Source organism: Taudactylus pleione, unplaced genomic scaffold (genome assembly GCF_031769625.1).
Source record: "Taudactylus pleione unplaced genomic scaffold, aTauple2 ptg000539l, whole genome shotgun sequence".
Taxonomy (NCBI): domain Eukaryota; kingdom Metazoa; phylum Chordata; class Amphibia; order Anura; family Myobatrachidae; genus Taudactylus; species Taudactylus pleione.
In genome coordinates this window covers 3,056,394-3,078,163 of record NW_028284941.1, presented here as the reverse complement: position 1 = coordinate 3,078,163, position 21,770 = coordinate 3,056,394, and the positions used below count along the sequence as shown (strand labels likewise).

The following is a 21,770-nucleotide window of genomic DNA, read 5'->3' as shown; positions in this document are numbered from 1 at the left end:
TTCAAAGGTTTGAACGCATTTCCCATATGTACAAAGCTCCAGAAAGCAAAACTTTCCAGAGCTTGTTCCCATTAAGCAATGCCACCTAGAGATGGCAGTGCCTAATAGAAACCTATGTGCTTCTTTTCGGAGCAGTCCCTGGGAGGGATCCAATATGGTCCTTCCCAGGGTCCCCTGTGGCTCGCATATGCAGTGGCTGGTGCTCTGATCACAAAGCAGTGCTCTTTTGTGATTGTAATTGCAATTGTACGTGCGTACCAGTGTTTTTACCACCACTATGCATACGGTAAGTGGCGGGATGTATCACATCCAAACTGCGATGCTTGATATATCCCGCCCTATAAAGGGACAGAATCTCACATTGTGGATGTTAGCAGAAAGAAGTGTGCCCTTCTCAGGACATACTTTATAAGGGTACATCTACAGTATGTTCATCTATGTGTTTTACATATGTTATTATTTATGCATTTTATGCAATTACCAAAATGTGTGGAAAAGTAAGTCACTTTGATACACCTTTCTCTATCCCGGGTAATTCACTTTTACCTGGTAATACCACTTTCAGACACAAAATTGCAAAAAACCCAGCTTTTTCCCGGCATTTTGCGTGCCAGGTTTTTTGCCATTTTCTGTCTGATACCCCTTTCATGCAGAAAATAAAAATCTCGGGTAATTCAATTTTATACCCCTTTTACACCGGAGCTAAAACCCGGGTTTTTGAAGGGTTAACCCGGGCAGCTCCCTGGTGTAAAAGGGGAGTGGGTTGGATCGCCGTGTCCAGTGACCGGCAATCCAACCCAGGTAACTAGCAGGATTTAACACGGGCTCAGCCCGTGACACCCTCCTGTGAGAACAGCGCACTCCGTGTCACGATGACCTGGAGTGCGCTGCTAGCCGGCCGATTGATCCGGCTTTAGTGGCGCTTGGAGATGACATCATCTTCAAGCGACCACTTTCACTCCGCAAGACCCGACTGCGGTGTGAGCGGCGCTGACTCGGAAATATCCCGTGTCGGCGCCGGCAAAATTCCGGGTCTGATCCGGATAGGAACTTTGTTCCAACTGCGGGTCAGACACGGAATTTACGTGGAAAAGGGATATAACCCGGTAATTTGCAGAAAAATCCAGGTTTTTTCCCTGTGTGAAATGGTCATAATTTGATAAACAACCGGGATTTTTCCCTGTGTGAAAGGGTCATCCCGGGACTAAATTCCCAGGTAACTGATGCTGGTATTTTGCAGGGCCGGAGACGTGGGAATTTAGTCCCGGTATGACCCTTTCTGGGTTGTTTAGCAAATTACCGGGTAAAAGTGAATTACCTGGGATTTTCATTTTCAGTGTGAAAGGGGTATCAAAGTGATATTAGTGAGATTGCTTTCTGCTATTAAAATCAGGACGCTCTATTATACCCCTTTTCCATCTAAATTCCGGGTCTGACCCGGAGTTGGAACAATGGGCCTGATTCAGACCCACTCGCGAGCGGCTGTCCGCTCGCAAGTGGGTCGATGTTCTGCACTGAGCATGTGCACGACGGAGGGAGCTCCGTCGTGCGCATGCGCCAGACGCGACGAGCGAAGGACTATCCTTCGCTCGTTGTGTCTGATCAAAGGGGGCGTGCTGTCGATGTTGATTGACAGCACGCCCCCTTTGGTGGGCGTGCCGGGGGCGTGCCTCCCTGACGGGGGCGTTCCTAAGGGAACGCCTACCGTCAGAAGCCGGCCCACTGACATCACTAGTGATGTCAGTGGGAGTGATTTTGGCTCTGATAGAGCCAAAATCACTCCGGGCCTTGCGGTTGAAAGCCTCAACCGCAGGCTCCGGCTCGCAGTTTCGATGGTCGCGATGGTCAAGACCATCGCGGCCATCAAACTGCACGCTCGTATAGGCTGTGGGTGGTGACCCACAGCTATACGAGCGTCCAGGAGGACGCTCCATAGTTATGGAGGACGGCCCTCATTCAGAGCGTGCGCTCTGCTCAGAGCGTACGGCTCTGAATGAGGGCCAAAGTTCCTATCCGGATCAGACCCGGAATTTTGGCGGCGCCGACTCTGGATATTCCCGAGTCAGTGCCGCTCACAGCGCAGTCGGGTCTGCATAGACCCGGCTTTTGCGGAGTGAAAGTGGCCGCTTGGAGATGATGTCATTTCCAAGCGTCACTGAAGCCGGACCAATCGGCCGGCTAGCAGAGTACTCCAGGTCATCGTGACCCAGAGTGCGCTGTTCTCACAGCAGGGTTTCACGGGCTATGCCCGTGTTAAACCCTGCTAGTTACCTGGGTTGGATTGCCGGGTCACTCGACCCGGCGATCCAACTCTCTCCCCTTTTACACCAGGGAGCTGCCCGGGTTAACCCTTCAAAAACCCAGGTTTTAGCTCCGGTGTAAAAGGGGTATAAGTGACCCTGCCAGCTCTCAAAAAAAAACCTTGAGGTTTGCATGGGGTTAAGTTATTCTGTGTTCAATGTATCCAAATGCTGTATCTGAAAATCCTAATTTGTCCTGGCTGAATATTTTCAGAAATGCTCTAGTGACATCACAGCTTCCCCTGACCTAGCTGCTGCAATCCTTGGCTTTTTAATGTGCTGGATCTACCAGTTCAGGCCCCGGGAAACTAGATGTTACTGAGATAAAACATTCTTCTACATACAAACCTAGCCATAAAAAAAAAACCATTATTAGAAAGTAATAACTTGCCATTTTAATTCAAATTAGGCTATTGTATGAAATAATGATATGCATTATATGTAATTTCAATGTTCTATAAATGATGCAGGTAAAATGTTATTCACGTGTTTCTAGGAGGTTAATGTGCAAGTAGAATCGTGTTATTTAATGGGGTTCTTTTTGTATCATTGTGGATAAAAGACAAGAGAGACCTGTCAAATCTCACTTATTAGATGATGAGATTAGATATGATAAAGATGGCTTTCCCTGTGTGCATTTAGTGTTCCCATGGTGACAGTGGAATAGTTCTATGCAGTTTTCTAAACTCTCAAGAGTACATGGAGTTGTGTATTTCACAATTTAGTACATGGAATTGTGTTTTTTACATGCCGACAATACTCTCTATTACATTGTTCTTGAAGCTGTGATTCCCTCATTTGTGGCCGTTTTGGGGCCGTATTCAAATAGTTTCACACCCGCGATATTTTTTCGCATGCCGCACTTTTTGCTGACTTCGCGTGTTTTAGCCGCGGAAATTTATCGTGTGCGCTCCCGCTATTCGCCGTATTCAATTCGAAAGTACGCGAAAATGCATCCTGGCGAAACTCTAGCAGGCGAAAAGTGTTGGCAGAATTGGGGAAATCAACCTGACACCCCCCAAAAGATGCGTTAAAATTGGGGATCAATGTAGATGTCCCCGATTATCCCTAATAAAGCTATTTGGGGTACTTAAGTGCTGTCAATTGCTCCAAAATAGCGGCTTTGTACAAGTGGTGAAGAATAGCCTTAAGCAGTCTTTTTTTGTGAAAATAAGTAGTCCTGTCAAATTTGGGGTACTTGAAAATGGGTGCAAGCATAGTTAAAAATCGCTTAAGTCAAGTTTTAAGTGCTGCAAAAAACGCACCTTCAGCAAACACCTGCAATAAAAAAAACACCTCCCCCATATTATCAGACCCCCCAAAAGTCTATTTTGCTAGTTTTGCATATGTACCCCCACTTTGTACTTTTTCGTCTAATTTTCAAAGGACTTTTTTGGGGTGTTACTTTTTTTTTTTTGTGTTTTTTTTATGCAGTTATCCTTTGGGGGTCTGTTCAAAGGGTGCAGAGTGGTTTCCGCACCTTTGCACCCCAAAACCGCAATTCTGCCCTTTTTTCCGCCGGCTATTCATAGGCAAAACTTTTTCGCCTATTACATAGCATTGACTTTCCGCGTACGCGAATAGTTTCCGCCTGGCGAAAAGCCGCAATCGGTGATACTTTTGTGCCGATCACGGCTTTTCACACCTAATGGAATATGATCCTTGATCTTTTAATATGTAGTTGTTTGCAGTGGACTGTCTATAATGGCTGTGGTGTGTGTGGTGCACACTCAGCACCCAGAATAAAACCCACAGTGTGCCTGCAGCGGGTCCGCCTCTGCATGATAGTACTGTATATTAGAGGGTGGTTTGTGGTACACAGGTAATGCAGATTTAGCTCCGTTCCTGCCATAGTGCTCTCTAACAAATCACTTGCGACTTTAGTAGATATCATTGTTGTGTCATAACTCTGCTGATACTGGAGGAAACTTACAAGCCACTAAAGGCGCTAAACTAATTTCACTCATATGCACGTCGAATATGGCTTAAAAGAAGTGCACACGACAAAATGTATATATACTGTACATCAATATGCAAAGTTGTATACATCTTGTGATGTAACTGTATATGCCTGTGTGTGTGCGGCTTGTTTGCTACTAGTCATCATCATCAGCCAGTACTTACATTTTGCCCTATATTATGGACAAAAGACATACCTCCAGGTCTGCATAGCTGGCAATTACATCAAAACTGCCCTCTCTGAACTTTGACTACAGAGAGTTATAACCCAGTTCTACCTCTGTATTTGTGAGTGTAAATGTGCAGTGTGAATCCACCCAAGATATTTCCCACAAATGGATATATGTTCTGCATGTGCCCCAATATATGATAGTAGGTACTAGTCATGTCAATAGTCTTGTTTGCATTCATAATCCCTTCATCTTTCACCTCCCTTGTCTTTTTGTCATTAGTAGATTACCATCCCCCCTTCTCTCTGTCTTGTTCTATTCTGTTATCTGCCTGATCAGTTTCTGCATCTGTGTATTCCTCTCTGCTGTCTTCTCTCATTCACCTCCCCTCACTCTCTCTCTTTCTCCCTCTAGCTCATGACGAGGGATCCTGTGAGTTGTGTGACTGGAGCTCCACAGACCATGAAGTCAGCGGGATGTTAGAGTCAGTCTTACGGAGGTAAGAAAAGCTGAGCTCATTTCACCCTCTGGCTCCTTCTCATTTTCCTGTGTAAGAAACATTTGGCATCTTAAAATAGACACAGATACTGTTCTGGTATGCAGAACCGAAATCTCAGATGCTGAGGTGGCTATTTACCATTTTTATTACATTGTTATATTGCTATTTATTTATAGAGCAAGCAGGCTTCACAGTGATTTACAGTTGAGAAAATATACAGTAATAAAATACGACTGGGGGGAGATGTATCAGGACAGGTGAAAAAGTCTATAGCATCCAATCAGTTTCTAGCTATCAGTTATCTACTTCAGTCTAGGAAATGATAGCTGGATGCTGATTGGTTGCTACTGTATGGGCAACTTATTCACCTGTCCTCTTTAGAAGGTTTGATACTTCTCCCCCTGGGTATTCACACAACAAACAAGAGGTACTATGGTCCTGCTCACATGGGACATAAGGCCTTTACAATGTGGTGTAGGAGAGCTTACAGGTGATCAATTTATGGTCTGAGAGCAGGAATAGTGTTACAAAAGAAAAAATCAGAGCTTGACGCACAAGAGAATGTTGCTATTCAATTTTAGATTTTGAAATCACTGAATCTTTTGGTGAGGATAGTAGAGGATAAGACATGAGGTATCCAAAATGTTATAGGAAATGTTAGGATGATCAATAAACGATAGCAACATACAAAAGATAAAGGGCTGAAAATGTGCATGGTACTGTATGTGCTTCAAAAGATGGGAACTGGAGTGATGGGACAGTTTGTAGAACTGTGAGTTTGCAGTGTGGGGAAAATCCAAGTCCACCTCCTTGTTAGCTTCCATGCCTGGAAGTGGTGGTGAAGTGGAGACCATATGTGAAAGGGCTGCAGGTGCGGCCGTGTCTATTGGTGTGAGCCATGTTTCTGTTATTGTCAGAAAGTTGAGGTCAGGGACTAAAAATCATCCCTGACAGTTAAAGTGCACAGTTCACCACTATATCTGGCTCCTGGTGTCCTCCTTGTGGTTCCTTGACCGGCTCACTGCCTCCCCAGTACTGTATGTACGACAAGACATCGTGATGTCACATCATGCTTTACATCCATCCCATTGATCACAGCACCAAACAGTGAAGCTTAGTCACGCTTCCGAACGGGTCAGCCTCTGACTGTTGACCCAGATGCAGATCTTGACTGTTCTTTTAGGGGAAGTGTTTTAACAATTAGTATAGACTCTTCCCTTTTCTATAACCGACTCTTCCTACTTCTTAGACTATACACTTACAATACAAATATAATTAAAATTAAACAATATATAAGTCTACATCATTATCTGAGTCAAAATACACATAGCACAACTCATTCTGCATGGGATTCAAACTTAATACCAACATTAACTGGAGAGTTATCTTTAATTATGTAGTATGTGCTTTCATAATGGAAATGATAACCTTAACTGACTTAATCTAACTTAATTAAAATATGCCACGCTTCATGGAAGGGATTCAAACACCAAACCTCCTATTCATTATTGAGACACTTAACTTGTGAGTTATCAGTATTTTCATTTAAATCTCCATATATACACACAGGGCCTCCTGTTGCAACATACCCCCATTTTCATGAACACTGGCCAGTAACGGTCGCAGCATATCCATCATGTTTCGGCTTAGAGACACTCCAAGCGTACTTACAGATAGATACCTGCACATGAGCAGTGCAGTTCCTGTGCATGTACATATCTCTAACCAACGTGTTTGTACAATTATGAATGAGGCACACAAAATTTGCAGCATGCCATGCAAGGGGCTTGAACTCTTAAGCTCATGCACTGCAGTCAAACACATAAGGCATAAGCTGCTTGCTTCTGTGCAGCAAGTCTAGTAATTCTAACTATATGAAGCTAAGCAGATCTATGCAGTGCCGCATACTAGTAGGAGATACTGAGTCAGTATCTGCTGCCCCCCCCACTAGACTTTAACCACACATTACATAGATCAGCTTATCTACAGTGATCAAAGTTAACAATTACAACTAGCTTACATATAGTTAGAATTGCTTCATTTTTTCCACAGGAACAAATATAAACTGTATTAAGTTGTGAGTTTGAGTCCTGTGTGTGTTTTAAAAACAGGGGGATTTTAACTAAAGTTATTCAAGTGATATGTGCAGGCATGACCAATGGCCTCTTCATCTTAAGCTGATCCTTATTACCAGGTTTAGCTAACAGCTCTTGATAGAAATGTGATTACTGGCAAAAATACAGTCGAGTCACATTATTATGACCACCAGCTAATAGCCAGAGTAACCAACGTGTGCAGCACGGACAGCAGCTAAACAGGCTGGAAGTGACTCAATAAGGTGCTGGTAGGTTGGCACAGGTATCTGGAGCCATGCTGACTGCATGACTGGAGGGTGCGTTGTGGAGTATCCATAGAGCGAACACAATTATCGAGGCGGTCCCACAGATGCTCAATTGGGTTCAAATCTGGGGAATTAGTGGGCCAGAGAAGTACTTGGAAGTCTTGGTCGTGCTCGTCCAACCACTGTCGGACATTTCTAGCCATGTGACATGTTGCATTGTCTTGCTGGAAGATCCCATCCACTCTCAGGGATGACAATCAGCATGTATGGATGTACGTACTCTGCAAGGATGATTTCTTAACCAAATCGGTTGAGGGTGCCTTCCACATGGTTGAGTGGGCCCAGAGAATGCCATGAAAACATTCCCCAAACCATAACGCTGCCACCACCAGGTTGTCTTCTTCCAGCTATGGTTGCAGGGTGTTTGCGCTCCGATGTTTCTCGCCTGACACGCCAATGTCCATCGGTTCGATGAAGCAGAAAACATGACTCATAGGAGAAGGCAACCCTTCGCCAGTCAGCGGAGGTTCAATTCTGATACAGACGTGAAAATTGAATCCTTTTCCACCGATCCACCTTCGTTAGCATAGGTGCAGTGACCATCCATTTGCTTAGAAGCCCCCTATGCAGCAGGGTTTGATGAACCGTTGTTTTAGACACACGTCTGGTGGCCCCCAGGATCATTTTGACGGTGAGCTGCTCCACTGCAGAGTGTCAGTCGGCCCTCACGCACCTCCGTAGCTGACGTTCACCTCTCACATCAATGATACGTGGTGCTGTGCAGTTTCCACATCGGTTATTCGCACTGGTGCCATTTGTCCAGGCACGATACACCTTCACCACAACAACACGCAAACAGTTCACAAACTGCGCTTTTTCAGAAATACTGCCACCCTTGGCCCAAAAGCCAATAATCATCCCTTTTTGCAATTCGGATAAATCGTCCCTTTTACCCATGACAGCAACGAGTGATATGTGTGCAGATGGCTTATCGCACACCTTATATACCCACAAAGCCAACACACGGCATGTGACATACTTCATGGACTACGCGCTGCCGATGTCAAATGTAGGTACAGTAGTGGTCTTAATAATGTGACTCAACTATGTAAAAATATTACCTAAATTTACTACCTACTATCACTCCTTTAATTAAATAGAATTTTTCCTTTAATCTAAAATACAACTCACTGGAGCTTCATTTAATTCTAATTTAAGCCTTGAGGTAAAGGGACATCCTACCTGTATTTCTCTTGCACGTTTTAATGTTTTAATTGCTTGGTACTCTGTGCATATATATTTTAAGTTCTGTTTATCGTTGGTGGCCCATGAACATCTGTAACTATCATTATGGAGGAAATGTATCAAACTTTAGAGAGAGATAAAATGGAGAAGCTGACCACAGCAACCAATCAGCTTCTAGCTCTCATTTATCTAGCAAACGGGTCTATTCAGTGGCGTAAGTTCAACCCAGAGTTATATCCAAGATATAATTTATAATAAAGAAGGTCAGTTAAGCATTTCATGGCCATCACACAGCTACTGTAATTGAATTTGGGCCATAGTATTAATCCTGCCACATTCCCCTATACAGAGACAGGAGCAGCTTTACATTTGATAGAAAAACTTTTCTAAAACTTAAATTAATATACATGAACTGTATCTGTAACACTTTCCATTTTGTATTAAGTAATGCATAATAAGATATTAGTGGCAAACGCCAATATAATATTCAACTGACACATTTTGATTGTTGCCATTCTGTACCAGTCGCCATTTTCTACCAGTCAACATTTTCATTGTTGACATTGTGAGCACATACCACACAGATGGCACTTTTTTGTTAACACCCATGTTACTTTCCATTAAGCGAAGGCTCAGTAGAAACAACACATGTCCACTTCTGGGGCACGCATGGACTGTCTGTGCCTGCTGCTGCTGAGCCTGCTGGCCTACATACAAAAATAATGTGTCTGATTCAAAGGTGCACACAGTGCCTATGTTTGTGCTTTGATCGATTAGTTACTATTGTACATGTGTTAAAAAGTCTGAAAACCCCTATGGAGTATGCGTTACACTGAGTGTATGCTGTTGCGTATGGGACTGCTGGCATTATGAACGGTGAGGCCAAACCGAGGGCGCTCCTGAGTGGTGACTGGGGGGTGGTCTGTAGTGAACGCAAAAAAAAGACAGTCTCATGGGTGTGTTATGGGAGTGTCACAGGCGTGTCAGCCCAGAGGCCATGTTTAGATGGAGTTCAGAGGATACACTGCACCTGCTATAGGCAGATGAAAGTGTAGATGGTAAATGCAATGATGCGTTGATGGTGGATTGTTTAGAACCTCCGGCGGTGTTGCTGCTTCCACAGACATTGAACGTGGGTGTCTCAGGGCTTAGACAATCCGGTGCAATGCTAGTGCACCAGGGGGAGGCTGAAACTAGCATTTATATATTATTTCTGCTGCAACTTCGTAGAACATTGCAGTAGTGGCTGCAGTAGCGTGCATCTCATCATCAGGCCCAATGTGTTCCAGCCAGGGGTATCCATATCCTTAGTCTCTCCCAGGAGGTATACCCCTTTTACCCAGCAAAGACAATCATACAAAAATAAACTGAATATTTAAGCATTCACAGCACAATATTTGATGGTGAAAACTTTATGGGTGTGTATCTAATATAAAATCCAAATGTGCGGTACTTGCATAAATAAACTTCCCCATCATGGGAATGAATTACTAATACCCTTGCAGATTTTTTCCATGCATACTTATGAAGGTTCTTGAAGAAGGACTTGTTCATGGCTAGGGGAGCTGAATCTAGAAATGTTAGCACCTGGGGCAATGATACACTGATACCGCCTAGCCCTCAATTGGAAACAAATGAACATAAAATAAACAACTTCAGCTTTGTGTCCTGGGTAGTTGACAGGGGCGTGACTGGAATTTTGGGGGCCCATACCAAAATTTTGAAAGCCCCTCCCCAGCTTCTAGAGAGACACCCCTCTCTGAAGTGTTCCACCAGAATGCTCATGTCTAGTTCTGTCCACGTTGTGCTGTTGGTAATGTAGTATATGTTGGAAGGAGTGAGATCATGTGCTGCCTCCTCCCAGTACCCTGACAAGGTAGGCTGACTTGGCAGTCACTGGAACCTGACGGAGCCATACAGGCCCAACCTCTGACTTGTGCTACTGTGCATACACGGCATCTCTGTGCGTCTTTACTCCCTATCATCCTATGGGGACAGTCGAATCCTGGATACTCACAGCATACAGAGCCACAATACCAATCAGCAAATACACTGTATCACCACTGCTTGTGTATAGGGCACCAATACTACCATCTGCTGGTGTATTTACCGGAATCATGCCCTGAGCACTACAACGCCCAGCAACATCCTAAGCGCCAGGTTACTTATATATTCTGCATACCCTGTTACACCTGTAATATCCCTATGTTATATGCTACTTGTTGTAATACATAAAATCTAAGAACTGGTTAAGCTGTACAAAGTGGGGACTAACCGCCAGCAGCAAAAACAACTGCATTACATATTTAACACAACATGTACCTTGGCCAAAGTGCATTATACAGTACATTGATTTAACTTTGTCTGGAGGTATACTGCACCCAGCACGTCTGTTGCCATTTCATATTGATAGCCACATTAACTCTAACAGGTTGTGTCACCCAGTACGCTATCACTGCTTACTCTGCTTATTCTATATACTGCGAGAGAGCCCCCGGCCATATTCTGTGTCAGTCCTTTTGTATATTATTATTGTATATTATTAGTGTGCAGTCAAAGGCATATGTGTAATGGGTGCAGGGTCCACACTGCACACCTTGCACCTAAATAATTATACTTACATCTCCGGAGTTCCACATCATTTTCTCTGAGAGATTTGTGCAAACTCATTTGAGAGGTCTCCAGGAACATAGTGCGGGCACCATGTTCCAGAGACCTGCGCATACGCAGTAGACTGCCACAAAGCCTACTGCATTGCTGAAGAGGAAAGGCCCGTGCGGAGGGGGCACGTGTCTCATTGTGTGCATCATATTAAGCACTTCAGTCACATGGCTAGATGGAAGGGAGCGGGGCTCCCTAATGAGCCGAAACGCGTCGACTGTAAGGAAGTGTGATTCATACAAGCCATTTTTATCTTGAGGTATGTTTTTTAAAGACCACCTGCCTTTGTAATTTTTATTCATTTTTGCTAGGATATACAGATTATTGTATTCCACACAATTTTTTTTATATTGAATGGACTATTTTTGCATGGTAGTTTGCCATTGTTTGTCCATGTGAACTTTTACAATACATTTTTGGCCATTTTTACCTGCAAGTGTTGAAATTTATTTTTTCGGGTCTGAACTGCATCATTATATCCAGTGGAACGAAGTACACATAAAAGATACCTTTATAGGATTGATCGACACTCCTTAGTGAGTTCGGTACTCCAATCAAATATTTGTGCACTAAAGATACCTTTATGTGACTGGTTCCTGCATGTTGTCTTATAACGGGTACGCTGTACTTAGATTCCTAGCCACTGCTTCACGTGTGACAGTGCATTGCATTTTAAAGATACCTTTACACGAATACAAATGGTTTATATCCTGTGAGTTGGGTATGCTCCTAGATGTGGTGACGGCTATATTCAGAATTTCTGGACATACAAAGCTATTTTATGGATCACTGATAGACATATTTTCTTAATGTGTTTTCTGTTATCATCGTGACGAGAGACAAGATAGCAACACCGAGAATAAAGTACAAAAGAAGAATTCACAAAGGGCTCTCATTGAATCTAAGGGATGTATAAGTCCATTTAATTTTCTGTATTTGTCTGTAAAGTTTTATCATTATTACGGTAACCCTTCCCCCACCTTTGTATTGGAAGGGTGCTGGGCGCCCGGATGGATAGATCATGTTGCCAGTTAATGGCTGTACTGTATGTGCTGTAAATTGTGATCACATGTGCAGTATCATAATGGGGTGGGATTAGTAGGCATCTCTTTATGGCTTCACAAGAGCCAGTACTAGACATTTTAGGAGCACTTGCACCCCACCACCGCCACTACATGTATACTTATTGATTTAGTAAAATTTTCTCTCTCCCACCAAACCTCTATATTTGTTTTTTATTTACATTGGGCCTTTTTCAGACATATACGCAAACTTGATGGTTTCCGTAAATCACTGATGGTGTGAGATCTGCGCATGTGAACATCTCGTTCTGCAAGATTGCTCTCAGTGCTCCCTAATCCGCAGCATGATTGAGATGCTGGTATGCAGTTGGGAAGCCGGCGGATCTAATCCCGACAGCCGGCTTCCCGACAGTCATATTCCGGCAAGGGTCTAAAGACAGGCGTCGATATGCTGACGCCTGTCATTAGACATACGCCGGGAGCCCGACGCCCGGCATCCCGATCGAAGGGATGCCGAGCGCGGATAGCCGCTGGGGGGAGAGGGTTAGGTTTAGGGTTCCTGGGGGAGACTTAGGGTTAGGCACCCCCCCTCTGGGAGGTTAGGTTTAGGCTAGGGGAAGGGGGGGTTTGGGTTAGGCACCCCCGGGGGGAGGTTAGTGTTAGGCACCCCCCGGGGGACTTAGGTTTAGGCAGCGGGAAAGGGGGGGGGGTTAGGTTTAGGCACTTAGAGGGGGGATTAGGGTTAAGTACTGGGGGGGAGGTTAGGGTTAGGCACCCCTAAGGGAGGGTTAGGGTTAGGGGAGGAATTAGGTTAGCTAATACTTACCTGAGGACGATCGGGATTTCCACTGCTACCAGGATGCTGGTGTCGGGATTCCAACCGAAATCATACCGATTCCGAGATGCTACCCTGTTAGGGTGTGGGGAGTGTCCTCAAAAACGGGGGCTGTGTTAGCGGCATAAACAAAATTTCTCATAGCCACTGATATAGCCACTGAGTACAAAGACGCATCGCGTTTGTTGCAAAAATGTACATCTCTGAATCAGGCTCTTTCTGTAATTTTCGTCCATCCACTCCAATAATTTACTACTGTAGTTTCTTCATCCAGGACTCTCACTCTACCTCCCCAAACCAAACAACATTATTCCCCTTATGTACTCTCTCCATCATTTACCTCCTGCTTTTTCCCTTCTTTATCTTTCTGTTCCTTCCCAGCTCTCCCTCTTTTTTTCCTACTTACTGTTCCTCATCCCCCCTCGTCAGCTAACCCTCTCTGTTCTTCTGGCTGTAACCCCAATGTCCCTCTCTCCTCTCAGCTAACCCTCTCTGTTCTTCTGGCTGTAACCCCCTGCTAATGTCCCTCTCTCCTCTCAGCTAACTCTCTCTCTCTTCTCCTGTAAGCCCCCTGCTGCTTTCTTATGTCCCCACAGCAGCTAACCCTCCCTCTTCTCCTGTAACACTGCCAGTAGTACTCATACAGCACATACATACTTCATGTCTGGTCCACTCAAATGCAAGTCCATCCTGCCTGCAGTTTTCTGGCTTGCCCTCACTCCTTATCCTTCCACCCCTTCTCCTCATCTGGCCCGCCTCTTCTCCTTTTTTGGCTTGTCCCCTCTCCTCGTGCTCTGCGGTGCATAGCAGGCAGGGACAGCCTGTAAATGTGGGTTGCAGGGGGGGCACCTGAGAGAGGGAGCACACATGCCCAGGGCCACCGAGAGCTAAATCTGGAAGGCATGGCCATGTTCTGTCCCCCAAAAATACAGGTGTCGCCTACTGCAAGGAGGACATTTGTCCCTCTCAGCAGCAGTGCAAAGGAATGTCTTGGTAATCAGTACCCGCCACCCCCTCTCGGCTTACCAGTGCCCACCACACCCTTATTTTGGCTCCTCTGCAGTGCTGCTTACCCTACTGGGACATCCACACCTCCTTCCAGTGGGTGGAGGCGTGGGCATCCAAGTAGAGCAGGCAGCATCGCTGCAGCTGGCTCATTTGACACTGTTGCAATGCAGCATGACTGGGAGTAGGGAGTGTGCTGACTTTGGAGGCAGCCCAAGCCCCACAGCAGCCGCATCCACTGCACCAACAGTAGTTACTAACAGTAGTTACACCTATGGTGGTTGCCCCTCTGCACAGCCATTGTTACGTCTATGGCTCTATGTCTGTTCAATTTCAGAGATAACTAATAACCTCTGGCTGCTGGTAACCCATGCCGAAGTATAGACAGGAAGAGGAAGTATCATCCCCCCCTTCTGGAGCTCCTCCATTCACAATCACAATCATTACTCACTGTGCTTCCTCCTTTAATTATTTTTTACGGAGCTTTGATCTGACCTGCTGCTCTCAGACGCTGGTGCATGCGCGGTGAGGAGCAGGCGTATTGGGCTCCCAATATGTCTGTCTTTTCACTACATACAGGCATCACGGAGGGGCCGGACAGCGCCCGATATATAGTGATATCTTTTAGTAGCCAGTTTATGTTCTACATGAATAGACCCCTGGGTCTCTACACAATTAATTACCCAGCAGCAGGTCCCTCATCCTTACACCCTCCATCTCATGCTACCTCACGACGCGGTTCACAGACATATCGCCTGTACACACTGGCCGACGGCCAGCAGATATATTGGCTGATCAATTGATCGGCCAATATATCGGCCAGTGTGTACCCAGCATTACTTTCTAGGCCATCTACAAGGTAATTAATAACATAATAAAACAACAGGACACAATACTGATGCCTGCGGTACACTATTGTTACTTAAGGTAGTGTGGAATTTGAGAGATCTTTATCAAGGTCTCATCAAAGGCTTCTGTAAAGAGGCCCCTATCTAAGAACAAGGCAAAATGTCACCCTTTACGGACATCTGTCCAGAGATGTCAGAGAAGGATAGCTTTTTGCCTCCTTCTAAGATCTGAACTTTGCAGGAAGATCCGAGCAAAAACAATGTCATTATCTCTTTGTACTTTAAATGAGCAAAGAACGCTTTATAAAGGTGCCTTCAGAGCTTTCATACTTGCAAACTTACCTATTACAGCATCAAAGTTAATGGAACTTGTAACTTTTTTTTCAATGAACAGAATGGCCAAGTCTCAAAGAAATTGTTGTCCAATTCCTTTTCCTTGTGTGCTATTTATGGAGTACATTAATAGAATAATATTTTGCCTTTTTTATTCGATTAATTATTTCTTGTCTCACTGTAGATAACACCATCTTCATTATGTTTTTTGATATGGCCTCCTAAATCAGAATTGTAATGGCTAATGGCATAGAGAAGGATAAGGAATATTCCTGATTTAGAGTAGCCATATATGTCACATGAACCACAAAGGGCATATATGTCACATGAACCACAAAGAGCTAAATTGTTTGTGGCACAGAAAATAATTGCATCAAAAAATCAATTTTAAAACTGCTCACCACTTCTCTGTTTCTGAAGCAATAGCTGTTTGAAGTTCAACTCTATGACCAATCTTTAAATGTATCACTAAAGATCTCCAATTTACATAATTCTGACGATGATCAGGCAAGTTGTCATGTTCTTCTATCAGAAAAGCCTTTCTGAGGGTTTGCAATGCTTGGAGTGCAAGGGGATCTATTTCAAAATTCAGCTCTCTGCATCTCAGAATACAATAGAAACCATTAGATAGAGTTTTAAAGAAGCAATCACAACGAAATCGTCTTCTGTCACTAGTGGTCGAGAGAGTGAAATTTAAATCTCTCTGTTGCTTTGGACCATGTTTTACTCATACCCCTTTCACATCGTAAACCTGGCTCTGACCCGGTATTTTGAACATGGGTCCAACCTGACTGCGACCCAGGTCAGACCCCTTTCACCCAGTACCGTGGACCAGGGTTATTCCCAAGTTGACCCTGTTCACCCTGAACCCTGCTCAGCCATGTAAAACCCTATGGATGTCATTAAATATTTACTTTTTCAGGCTAACAAAGATAAGATCACTTAAGGGAACACAAGGGAGGGGTGGGGACTGCTCACAGCATTGCAGGAATCATGGCTGATGGATTACCACTGTGTAACCCTGAGTTTGTGTTTTACTGTTGGTTGAATCAGCCAGTGAGAGCATGGTGCAGCTTCTGGCTGCATAGTGTACAGTTCACTTCTTCATCACTCCAATTAGCCATCACTGTAGTAACTGTAGTGGCATTAACCCCTTTCAGACTGCCAGAATGCTGCCTCTGCAGTGTGCTGCCTGTGTGTATGGCTGCTGACATTATCAAGTGAGACCCAGGAACATCCAATCTGCGTTGTTTGCTGAGTCCCGGGTTGGATAACCAGGGTAGGACCTGTTCACACTGCACATCAACCCGGCTTGTTCCTGAGTTCAACTCTGGTCGATTGCAGGGTTGAAATGCCGAGTTGCTGGACCCTGCAATTTTTCTGTTGGCGCGTTCACACTGCACCTCGACCATGTCAACTCGGTAATATCTCGGGTTACTTTTGCGATGTGAAAGGAGTATCAATAACACCTATCTGTTATATGAGGCCATCCATGTGGATCTTTAAATTTAAGGCCAGACATTTCAGTCTCTGCACTAATGGTTGTGCTATCAGTGTCAATATCTAAATGATGACCCATGTCAGCAGTTACAATGGTTGTATCAAGCTTTTCCTAAACCTCTTCTTCTAGATCAAAAAACTCTGGCATTTGTGACTCTGTTACAGAGGTTCCTGCACCAACTTTGCTAACTGATTTTGTGAGCCATTTCTGAAAATGGTGGGAAAGCTTAGTGCTTCCTCTTTTCTCCCTCACCTGCTTTCTAAGTTCTGCACCTCATTGTTTCTTTGCGGACATGGTTTGTTATTATAAGATTTTTTTTTTACATTAATAGTGTGATTTAATGAGTTGGCCTATCTCATTATACATTATTCATTTTATCTTAAAAGTTATTTATAGAGCTACACAAAGGGTCACAAGCATCTTACAGCGTGCATATGCAGATATAATTAAAACAATTAACAATCCCATACACCAGAAGCATCCACAAACAGAAAGTAGGAAGTAACAATGCCTTAACATCATAAGGTCCAGCATATAAAAATAGCCATTATAGTGACTAACAAGGCTCCAGATAGCCCCGTCATAGGGCACTGGTGCGCAGTGTGCCGCCCCTGCCTCCTGACCAGCACCCATACCATCATAACCATGTGCCCCAGGGGTGGGTAGCTGGGAGCCACTTTAAAAGGTAACTAGGGTGCTGCTGCAGCAGAACAGATCCCACGGCACTGTGGGAGACATCATGATGCCTCTCCCTGAGCCAGGAAGACGGAATAGGACGCAGGCTGCTGTGGCGAGTGAGTATTGCCAGTTCCGGTCCCCAGGGCATCCCGCCCTGTGCGACAGCACTGGCCATACTGCTCTCCTTAAGGCTTTAGATTCAGCAACTGACCAAACAAATGGGCAAACTAACAACAGCAAGAAGTAACTTATGCCAATCATCACACATGAAGAGTAGTGACATATACAAAGGGCTAAACTCTATAAGGAACAATAGGAAGTCACAAGACACAGCCAGGGTTACCTACCATCCCAATTCAGCCGGGAGTCTCCTGAAAATCGTGTGCCGCTCCCTGCCACCCGGAAAGGCAGACAAGCCTCCTGGCGGCCGCCAACCCATCCACCCCCCCTCCACCCGCTGTTACACTAGAAACCCGCACAGTGTGGGGGGATCCGGTAACGCAATTCACGCTGAATTGCGTCATTATGGCCCCGCCTCTTGCTTCTCAATGCCGTTGAAGAGGGGACGGGGCCATGGTGATGCGATCACGCTGTCATGCCCAGGCTCCACCTCCAACAGAGCATCATTGCAGCATCACGTCCCCCGCCTGTGGAAGCCTGACAGCTTCCTCCCAGAAGGAAGGAGCTGAAAGTAGGCAACTATGACAACTCCAATCTCTACCTAAACACCCACCTAATACATATATATTTACCACAAGGCTGCATAATAATGAAAAAGGAAAAGAAAAATGACAAATACAAATATATAAATTTGAAAAAAATACGTAAATAAATAGATAACATACTTATCTCAATTTCCATAATATTGTGTCATGTCTTTTTCTTACAACTGAATTAGTAACATTATTTTTTTAACAGTATATAGAGAATCAATCCTACCTTCTTTCTCAGATCGGGTTGTGTGTTTATTTCTTCTTTGAAGGTGAACTTCAAAATGGGGGTGCAAAGAAGAATACTCATTTCCTTACACACCATAATCAGTTACACAATAACACACATATTACACCACATCATTCTATATAGACCACAATTTTACACACGCATAACATTATAGTCACTTGTGCTTAATCACTGTTCTTTTTCCAATATACTTTTTTTTATGACCATCACCCCCTTATATAATTTACATTAGGCCTCTCACTTTCCCCACCTCTTTTATGATGTTTGCCCATTATATATATATATATATATATATATATATATATAGGCAACATTCCAGTTACTGTGGAACCATACCATAATTCCCTGCAACAGTTTTAACATGCCCTAACAGCAAAACTAGCAGGGCATGCCGGGATATGTAGCTCCGCAGCAGCTGCCTGCCCCTGGATAGAAAATAAGAACGTATAGTCAAACTTGCACACTGTATACCAGTGATTCCCAACCTCGGTCCTCAAGGCACACTAACAGTCCTGGTTTTAGTGATATCTATGATTGTGCTCAGATGGTTAAATAAAAATAACCGAGGCACTAATTAAGTCACTTTTGCTCAAGTATAGCTATCCCTAAAACCTGGACTGTTAGTGTGCCTTGAGGACCGTGGTTTGGAACCCCTGCTGTATACAAAATAACAGAAGTAACACTGCAGGAGGTACATATCGAAAACCAAAGGCATAAATTTGCATAGGCTGTCTTTGGACATTAGGGGCAATTGCCCTAAGGTGAAGGCTGTAGTACGTATGACAGTGGACATGTCTGTAATAACCTACAGATGGTTTGGAGCTGGAAGTATTGATTACTAGCATTGGGGTCCTGCACTATACTCCAGGCATGAGTGCTCTATGGCTCTATGGGTATCCGGATGACAGGTCAACCGTTAAAAAGTCGACAATGAATAGATTGAGACCAAATGGTCGACATTCAATAGGTTGACATGTACATTAGTCATCCCATCTCATACAGGGAGGAGAGCAATGTCACAATTGCCTTGGCAAGTGCCCAAATGTAGTATAACGGGGCTTTGAATGAGAGAGCTTCTTCATGGGGCATCCATGAATGTGATGCTTGACCTCGGTAGAATAGATAACACGGACCAGCGAAATTCATCTTTATAGTAAAAGTCTTACATTATTATGGAAAGATTCTGTGGCATGCAATGGTCCAATTCTGTTTTTATATACATGCTTAAGACACCATCGTCGTCACATGGCTCAAATGTGAACAGTCCCGGCCCACCCCCGAGCACCCGACGTCCATGACATCATTACTTTACACATAGAGTATTCTCTGATCAGCTGTACAGACTGGAGCAAGGGTGTAGTTATAGTAGGTGCAGAGAGTGCGGCTGCTTCGGGGCCCAGGCCACCTCTGGTGTCTGTCCCTCTCAATGCCTTGAGTTACACTGCCATCTACTAAGCCTCGGCTTTTCTATTCTCACCAGAGTGCTGCTGCAGAGTATCTGGCCCAGAGCTGATCTAAGCTACAGCCATCTCTAGCTGCTGTCTGCATGCATTGTGATGTCACAATGCAGGTCACAACCCTATATAAAGGATGCCCAGCTACTGGAAGCCATTTTGTAGTGACATTATGTCCTACTTTGATACTCTCAGAGTAGTTCCTGTTTTATTTATTCAACTTTGGATAATGACTACTGACTAATGAGTGCAGGGTTTGTGGCCCACACCACTCACCCTGCACCCATACTTTCTAATACTTACCTCTTCAAAGTCCCACGTAGGCTGGAGAGGTGCTACACAGAACGCCTGGAAAGTGGCTGCAGCAGCCATTTTCCCGGCGTTCTGCGCATGCGCAGAATGGAAATCGCTGGTAAGATGGCTGCCGCTCCTTTTTCCCGGTGTCCTGCACATGCGCAGTAGACTCCGGGCACAGACTTGAACAGCATCATCTTCAGAAAATTAATCTGAATAACATTTTCAGGTAGAGACTATATAACAAATTTAGGCCTGTCATCCTTACCCCCTCAGACACCTCCCACCATTTTATCTGCAGTTTTTAATTTAGAAACTTTGAATAAATCAAATAATTAATCTGATATGACGCTGCATGACGTAAGATGGGTACACACTTGTCCAATTCTCCGGGGATCCAACTCCAGACCAGCCTGTTGACACAATCCTACTGGAAACCTGGCCGCAAATTCAACATCCAATATATGCCTCCACACCTGTACAATTTTGCAACTTCTGCTGAAACAATCTACTGAAAGGATTGTGCCACTGTACACACACTTCCAATCTTTGGCAGACCAGCTGCTACTTACAGGCAAGGGCGTAACTACAGTAGGTACAGAGAATGAGTCTGCTACAGGGCTGAGGTTGCCTCTGGAGCCCTACACCGAGTTATACTGCCATCTCCTAAGCCCAGGCTTTTCTATTGTCATCAGATTGGTGCAGGGCATCTGCTGTTACTGGCCTGGCTGGCTCTGCCTCTGTCTATCCTCACTAACTGATTTATTAGTGAATCATAGCCTTCTTATAAACCACGTTATATCATAAACAATTAGTATTAGGGAGACTATATCATTTTTTTAAAATTTATTTATAATGCTTACTATATGCCAATAACCATTAATTTATTCCTGCATGTCAGTTATGACGGGCCTTGTACAAATTTTGCTATGGGGCCACCATAGGTCTTGCTGACATTCTCCTCATTCTGCCCACTTCACTAAGAAGTGGGCAGAATGCAGGATAAATGCCTACCCTTCTGGGGATGCAGGGGGTTACCCAAAAAATCGGGAGCCTCCCGCAAAAACCGGGAGGGTAGGCATGTATGCATTGGGGGCCTGGGCCTGTCATTGGGGGGGGGGGTATTTTTCTGGTGAGGGGGACAAATGTTCCCCTTTGCAGTTCTGTGTGGTTCCACGCATAGTATTTTTTATTTATTTTTGCAGAGTGGGTGTGGCCATACCTTCTGGATTTGGACATTAACCTGGGCCCCTCTCAGCTTTTGGCGGCCATATCTGAGTCTTGTCTCATGTGTCAGCTAGTGAGCTTTCCTCATATGTGTACATGTTATGAGTAGCTTTGATTTGTGCAAGCGCTACTGTATGCGAAGGTGAGCTTCAAGTAGGGGAAGGCAGTTCAGCACTCCTCAGTGTTAATCACTCCTGCCCTTAAAAATTCCTACAGTGCACACTATTTAATCCTCTACAACTGCTAAGATAGGGCTTGGCCAATTGGGAAAATGCCTTTTACTTTTCTTTGTGTGTGACCTACACCAATGAAGTACCAGTTTTACCTAACAGAATTAACCAAATACCAATTGTCTGACTATGGCACATGTTTGAATCTCCTGCAGGATTAGCTTCTGTTGTGTGTATTTTAATACAGAGAATGATATACACTTGTATG

At 44.4% G+C, this 21,770-nt stretch overlaps 1 protein-coding gene across 2 annotated transcripts in view; it reads left to right on the top strand.

Annotated features, from left to right (window-relative positions):
- The window catches only part of DLGAP3 (DLG associated protein 3), a 500,666-nt gene that overhangs the window by 169,463 nt on the left and 309,433 nt on the right, over positions 1-21,770 (top strand). For both annotated transcript variants that reach the window (XM_088451181.1, XM_088451182.1), the window contains exon 2: positions 4,844-4,928. The gene's annotated coding sequence lies outside the window, so the exon portion shown is untranslated. The remainder of the gene's footprint in view (positions 1-4,843; positions 4,929-21,770) is intronic.